At 33.7% G+C, this 8,008-nt stretch overlaps 1 non-coding gene across 1 annotated transcript; it reads left to right on the top strand.

Annotated features, from left to right (window-relative positions):
• Positions 1-6,649: 6,649 nt before the first annotated feature.
• LOC112064039 (small nucleolar RNA SNORA25) lies at positions 6,650-6,776 on the top strand. Its single transcript, XR_002891331.1, has one exon. It is a non-coding gene; the product is annotated as a small nucleolar RNA SNORA25 (small nucleolar RNA).
• The last annotated feature ends 1,232 nt before the right edge of the window (positions 6,777-8,008 follow it).

Raw genomic sequence — 8,008 nt, 5'->3', positions numbered from 1 at the left:
GGCATGAGGTGATACCTCATTGTAGTTTTGATTTGCATTTCTCTAATAATTAGTGATGTTGAGCATCTTTTCATGTGCCTCTTGGCCATCTGTATGTCTTCCTTGGTGAAATGTCTATTTAGGTCTTCTGCCCTTTTTTTAAATTTGATTGTTTGTTTTTTGGATATTGAGCTCCATGAGCTGTTTATATATCGTGGAGATTAATCCTTTGTCTGTTGTTTATGTCAAAGGGTGTTTTTCCTATGTTTTCCTCTAAGAGTTTTATAGTGTCTGGTCTTAAATTTAAGTCTTTAATCCATTTGGAGTTTATTTTTGTGTATGGTGTTAGCTAGTGTTCTAATTTCATTCTTTTACATGTAGCTGTCCAGTTTTCCCAGCACCACTTATTGAAGAGGCTTTCTTTTCTCCATTTATGTTCTTGCCTCCTTTGTCATAAATTAGGTGACCGGATGTGTGTGGATTTATCTCTGGGCATTCTATCCTGTACATTTGAGCTATATTTCTGTTTTTGTGCCAGTACCATACTGTCTTGATTACTGTAACTTTGTGGCATAGTTTGAAGTTGGGGAGCCTGATTCCTCCAATTCTGTTTTTCTTTCTCAAGATTGCTTTGGCTATTCGGGGTCTTTTGTGTTTCCCTACGAATTGTAAAATATTTTGTTCTAATCTGTGAAGAATGCCATTGATAATTTGATAGGGATTGAATTGAATCTGTAGATTGCTTTGGGTAGTATAGTCATTTTCACAATATTGATTCTTCCAATCCAAGAACATGGTATATTTCTCCATCTGTTTATGTCATCTTTGATTTCTTTCATCAGTGTTTCATAGTTTCCTGAGTACAAGTCTTTCGCCTCCTTAAGCAGGTTTATTCCTAGATATTTTATTCTTTTTGTTGCAATGGTAAATGGGAGTGTTTCCTTAATTTCTCTTTCTGATTTTTCATCATTAGTGTATAGGAATGCCAGAGATTTCTGTGCATTAATTTTTTATTCTGAAACCTTAACAAATTCATTGATTAGTTCTAGTAGTTTTCTGGTGGCATATTGAGGATTTTATATGTACAGTATAATGTCATCTGCAGACAGTGACAGTTTTACTTCTTCTTTTCCAATTTGTATTCCTTTTATTTCTTTTCCTTCTCTGATTGCTGTGGCTAGGACTTCCAAAAGTATGTTGGATAAGAGTGACCATAGTGGACATCTTGTCTTGTTCCTGATCTTAGTGGAAATGCTTTCAGTTTTTCACCATTGAGTATGATGCTTGCTGTGGGTTTGTCATATATGGCTTTTATTATGTTGAGGTAGGTTCCCTCTATGCCCATTTTCTGGAGAGTTTTTATCATAAATGGATGTTGAATTTTGTCAAAAGCTTTTTCTGCTTCTATTGAGATGATCATATGGTTTTTATTACTTAATTTGTTAACGTGGTGTATAACATTGATTGATTTGCTTATATTGAAGAATCCTTGCATCCCTGCGATAAATCCCACTTGATCATGGTGTATGATCCTTTTAATGTTTTGTTGGATTCTGTTTGCTAGTATTTTGTTCAGGATTTTTGCATCAATGTTCATCAGTGATGTTGGTCTCTAATTTTCTTTTTTTGTGATGTCCTTTTCTGGTTTTGGTATCAGTGTGACAGTGGCTTCATAGAATGAATTTAGGAGTGTTTCTCCCTCTGCAATTTTTGGAACAGTTTGAGAAGGATCAGTGTTAGCTCTTCTCTAAATGTTTGATAGAATTTGCCTGTGAAGCCATCTGGTCCTGGACTTTTGTTTGTTGGAAAATTTTTAATTACGGTTTCAATTTCATTACTTGTGATAGGTCTGTTTATATTTCCTATTTCTTCCTGGTTCAGTCTTGGAAAATTTTAGCTTTCCAAGAATCTGTCCATTTCTTCGTGCTTGTCCATTTAATTAGCATATAGTTGGCATATAGTCTTGATATTAGAACCCATTTTTATTGCCTTTATTGCTAAAAATCTTTTTAAAGTTAGAATGTAACAAAGTTCTCTAAATAAAATCTTCATCTTAACCACAGTTCTGTTATGTTTAAGTTTCAGTCTTGTTTCCATGACATGGAGGAAAATAATATTAGTTTATTTAACTTGAGGCTTTATTCTTTTATGATTATTCAAGTTAAAGGTCACTGAAGGACAGAGAGAGGGCTATCGTTAGGAATTGCAATAAATACGACTTAGGATGGGGAATCAGAAAACTTAAAAAAAGAAACAGTAAAACCCAAACCTCTTAACAGTGCTGCATAATATGTGGTGAATGCATGTTCTCAGAATGGCCATATTTGAGTACATAACAAACCTATCAGGCTATCAGTTTTTTCTACACCTGACGACATTCTAGCCCGATAGTAATAGATATCTTCTCTTGAAAAGAACAAGTACATGTTCTCACTATAATTATTACTTTGAAGTATGTGTGTGTGCATGTTTGTGTGTGTGTATGTATATGTGATTATAGACTATGTAAAAGAAACAGCTTAATCAGAAAACATGGAGGATTGTATCAGAAGTCATAAGTTTATTCTTCAGATTGGTATTTATCTTTTTGCAAATTAGGGGAAAATAACTGACCACTCTAAGTCCTTTTTTTATCTTCTAAAATGAAGGAAAAGATACTACTTGCCTGTTAATGCTATGGAAAGCAGTAAAGAAATCCGTGGATAATTTGAAGTGGCTGGGGGACTTTTTTTTAGAATAGAGTATTGTTAATGAAGACTGGCCCTTCGGTAGCTGCTGTGTGTGCCATCTCTTATGGTAAGAAAAATTGATAAATTACATTCACTTTCAATGTTACTTAAAAATAAGTTCTGTCTTTTAATTAGGTACACTAACTAATGTAACAAACAACTCCAAAATCTCAATGATTTAACACAATGAAATTTATTTCTCTCTCACTGCGCAGTTTGATGAAGTTTGGAAAAACCTCCTCCAAGCAGTGATTCAGGACCCCAGGCTGTCTCCATCTTGTGGAGTTCAGTGATCTTGTGACTTTAAGATCACCATGCCTGTTGCCATCTGCAAGCAGATTAAAAGAAAAGAGCTTTAGGAAGGTACATTGGATACTTCACTAACTGGCTCAGAAGTGCCCACCTTATTCCGCTGGCCAGAACCAGTCACAAGGTCCAACTTAGATACTAAGGTGCTAGGAAATTTTCTAGCTAAAATATAGTTAAGTACAAGGAGGACAAAATTTAGGTAGTCACTATAGTGTGACCAACCATTCTAGTATACTCGAAACTTTCCTATTGTTATTTATTTATTTATTTTATTATTATTATTTATTTTTTTAAACATCTTTATTGGAGTATAATTGCTTTACAATGGTGTGTTAGTTTCTGCTTTATAACAAAGTGAATCAGCTATACATATACATATATCCCATATATCTTCTCTCTTGCGTCTCCCTCCCTCCCACCCTCCCTATCCCACTCCTCTAGGTGGTCACAAAGCACAGAGCTGATCTCCCTGTGCTATGCAGCTGCTTCCCACTAACTATCGGTTTTACATTTAGTAGTGTATAGTCCCAGTTTACCCTTCCCCCTCCCCATGTTCTCAAGTCCATTCTCTAGTAGGTCTGCATTGAAAGCTCTGCATTTTGGGAATCTCTTCATCCTGAGCAAACCAGGACAGTTGGCTAGTCCAGCACTGTCAACCATTCCTTCCACAGGCTTGAAGGAAATGTGCTATGGATATAGGTTTACATTTTATAGCAGAGAAACAAGAAGAACAACAAGAACTCCAAAATATTATCTAGGCTTTACAGTTTAAACCTGAAACCACCCTAGGGAATAAGCAATAACAGAAGCCACTATTTTAATAATCTTCATTAATTGAGAGCTTTCAGTGTGCCAAGCAAATTATATGCTATCACTATGAGAATAGCCCAGTAAAGTGTATAAAATACTCCATTTAAAGTGATGGAGGTTCAGAAAGGTTTACCGAACAGTCCAAAATCACACTCTCATAAGAGGTAGACAAGATTCTAAAACACTTGCAAATGCCAAATCTTTCCTTCAGGTCACTGATCTTAGATGATACACACACACACACACACACACACACACACACACACACACACACACAAACATAGAAGTACATTTAAAATGACATCAACTCCTAACAATATACTGTTTTAAGTGTACACAAATATAATCATCTCCCAAACAGAGATACCCCTGTTGATTAAACTTTGAGCTTTGAAATACAGTTTATTTTCTGGGACAGTTTTTCTATCTTTTCTTGCCTTAATAATGGATTGGAATAAGGTTTAATATAAAGTAAAAACTGTTGTGTCTAGGACTAATCCTAAACTAAGTAATTGAATTTTTAAATATCAAGATTGTTATAACAATTTGTATCCTGCTTATGTTGCCTGGTGGTTTCAGTGGGAAATGTTTTGAATTTTATCAAAAATATCAGAAGAAATACCACCCAAGATAGCCCTTTAATAGAATTAAGTATTTTTACTGACATTTGCTATAGGATTAGGTAAGAAATGCTTCGGCTGCTTAGATCAGAGTTTTCCAAATTCTCAGTGATCATGAAACAATTTAAAAATTAAGATGGGTACTTAAATATCAGCAATAAGTCATGAAGTAAAATGAACACATCAATCAAATTTGAAGTAAAAAAAGTGCTGTGCATGTAGTCATACTTGTAATGAACAGTTTCATTTTATTTGTAACATACTTTACAAGTGAATGAAAAAGAAACGTAAATAACATTATCTGATTAAGAATAAAGAGTACAAAGTGATGAAGAAAAAGAGAAACATCTTTCATTTTACATTTTGGTTATAATACTCAGTTTAAAAATACCACCTTTAAAATGAGAACATATTTCTATGTCTCTATCACATATCAGCTTAATATTAGCCATGAAGTTGAGAAATCAGATAAAGCATCATATGTGTATATATAATATGTATTTATGTGTATATATTATACATATATATAATTTACGTATATATAACATATTACACATTTATAGGAATGTAATGGATTTTTTTCATTTTATTATCATTGCAGCATAATATAAAGTGCCATTTTCAAAAGTTATTTTGTAGCAGAGGGGAAAATTACAACTGTACATTTTGGGTACCTCTCACATCATTCAGGGATTCACCCTGTATAGCTTTATTTTTTTTCTCTAGAAACAAAGTTGCTTATGTCATCTTTACAGTGAAATAGTCCAGACTTTTCTCTGTTTTTATTACAATTTGAAAAGCACAGGATCCTTCTTTTCAGTTTCAACATGCATTGCCCAGTAAGTTGGTAATGCTTCTGATACATTAGTGGACAAAAATAGCAAGTTCATGCATCAGGTGACTTTACGGGTTGCATCTTGGAATTTATCAAGATGGCACCATTTCTGAAAGGGGTAAACATTATGGAATAAGCCTAGCTATAGAAATATGCTAGGGTTTTTTTTTTCCCTTCTCATATTTAAAAATATTCTACAGAGGAAAATACTGCTAGCTTCTATTTGTGTTGTATTTAAGAAACACCTATTATGATCTCACAGAACTCAGTTTGGGAATTGCTAATGGAGTTATGTTGTCCCAATAGAGGCATAACAGCCCATCTCTTCCACTGTTTCTCCCCATCCAGGGGCTGACGCATTCTAATACGCATACTGTTCCTCTAATAACACTGTGGACTTCTGTCAGTGTCACTAAACTACTAACAGAGGGAAGGGAATGACATAAAAACAAAATGGCTTAAGAACCAGGGGCTTATAGATGTTATTGACAAAAAGAGGAGTGGGCAGCTTGACATGAAATCAACTGCAACACTGCCAAAGTAACACTGGCTTCTAAATTTGTTCATAGGAGTTCCCTTGAGAAGACCAGGTTTCCCAAAATTCCTATATGCAGATGTTCTAAGCATCTCTGATCTTTATCACATATTTTACCCTGATTATTGAGTTTATATTTGCAGCTTGGATACACGTTAATCTTGCAACTGAAGTGTCTAGGGAGAATATAAAATAGTCTTGATTTTCTGAGCAGCAACACAGAAATAGTCCTTTTTGTTTCTTTCTTATTTTCCTACTAGTCTTCATTCAACAGCAAAGGTAGATTTCTGCTCTCCCAGAGAAGTCTCCATTGTTATTTATTAATATTTAGTTCTCAAACTTTTCCAATGAGTTGCCTTATTAGGTCCTTAGCCTAAAATACTTTTCCTTCCCTTCTCCACGGGATGACCCTCCAAATCACTCTCCTTCTCTGTTCTACCATTACATGTTTTGTGTACCATTATTATAACTCTTGCCACCAGCACTGAAAATATTCTAATGTGCTTTGTCTCATTTTTCTCTGAATTCTGTTAAGGGAGAAGCCAAGACTTATTCATCAATACATATTCACTTGTGTCTACAGCATATAGTAGAGACTCAGTAAATACCTGTAGGAAAAAAGAAATACACAAACAAAAGACTTCACTTCATCTAGTTTTATCTTAATCTTAAATACAGTGTGTTCATTAATACTCTTGAATTTTATACTAGACCCTTTCCTTATTTTATTATATTGTATAGAACCTTTTTAAACCCTATTTTTTTCAAACATCTATTAGAAAAATCATCTTAGCTGTTACATTATAAATTTCCTATTTTAAAAATGGGTGTTAGGTCATTTCAAAGAGGGCTGATGGGACCAAATCCAGGAGCTCTTTACGCTGTGACCAAAGACTGAGTTCTCCACTGGATATAATAGTAACTTGATAGTGCTATGTTTTCCGGATGGAGATACAAGCCACTCATACCCATGATTAGGGAAAGTAAAAATAAATGTAAATATCTTCCAACTTAAAAAAAAAAGAAAATGGGTGTTTTGCTCTACATGAGATATCAAAGGCCATTTAATTGCTGATATGCTTTCAGATTAATTCATAGCATAAGCAAAGTATTTCTACTAAAAAAGAGTTTTGAGTTAAGTGCCATTAACATGGATGAGAATTGCAGAACTGTTTGATTTTAAAATCTGGATTCAGATCAGACTCTAGAAGGAGAGACACTGCAAAGATTTTACTTAGCTTTTACTGTTGCTGTTGGCTTTTTCATTTGCTTGTTTTGGAGTTTTTTTGGTGTTTTTATTTTTATCTTTCCTCAGCTAGGAAATCCTCTCTACCATTTGTACTTATTACCTCAGTAGGATTGGGTTGTGGGGTATTTTTTTCCTTTTAATATGTCTTCTATCTTATCAAACATGCTTTTTATTTGCAATTTCTCAGGCAATTTTTCTCTTTCCTCTCTTCCTGGAACAGGGTTGTATAAATTGCACCACTTTCAAGTTTTTTTTCCTCCTGCTCTATCAGTTTTCCCAGTAAATTTATTACTAGTTGTGTAGATTGGATTCCTTGTTTCATGTGTGTAGAGGAATAAGGTCTCAGCCTCTCTCCCTTTACCTGAATTGGAATTTTTATTTTTTAATTCAAACCATCATTTTATTCAAACCAAGAATATAAAGCATCGCTTACTATTTAGACAATAAGCATTATAGCTTTAAACACTCAGGATAGAAATTGTGTAGATTAATGTTTTAACATGGAATAAGTACCAATCTCTCCTAAATAAAATACATATATGAATATTCTATATAATATTGTTACACATTTTTATCATTATCTTTTTTTTCTTAATTTAGTGTTGTTTTAAAATGAGATACTTCAGATAGTTGAGGTCTCCCTATTGCATTATACCTATTTTCTATGTGCATAATAAGAATATCTTCTCTATCCAGGACAAATAATTTTTATTCATAGTATCAAGAATTTGAGACTTGCTCCTCCAATCACATAATACACATGTAGTAATAGTTTCAGAAGATTTTCGTATCATTTCCAAATAAGAAATAAATTAGTCTTTCTCATATTTTGTGTGGCCCAAATATTGAAGGTACTAAACATATATACTATTCGTTTTCACAGCTACAGCACTTTTAAACTTTAGTGATTCAAAAATACAGAACTGGAGTGCTCTAGTGACA

This window comes from Physeter macrocephalus, chromosome 1, assembly GCF_002837175.3.
Source record: "Physeter macrocephalus isolate SW-GA chromosome 1, ASM283717v5, whole genome shotgun sequence".
Classification (NCBI taxonomy): domain Eukaryota; kingdom Metazoa; phylum Chordata; class Mammalia; order Artiodactyla; family Physeteridae; genus Physeter; species Physeter macrocephalus.
Note: the sequence above shows the minus strand (reverse complement) of the source record. Positions and strands in the feature narration are given on the sequence as shown.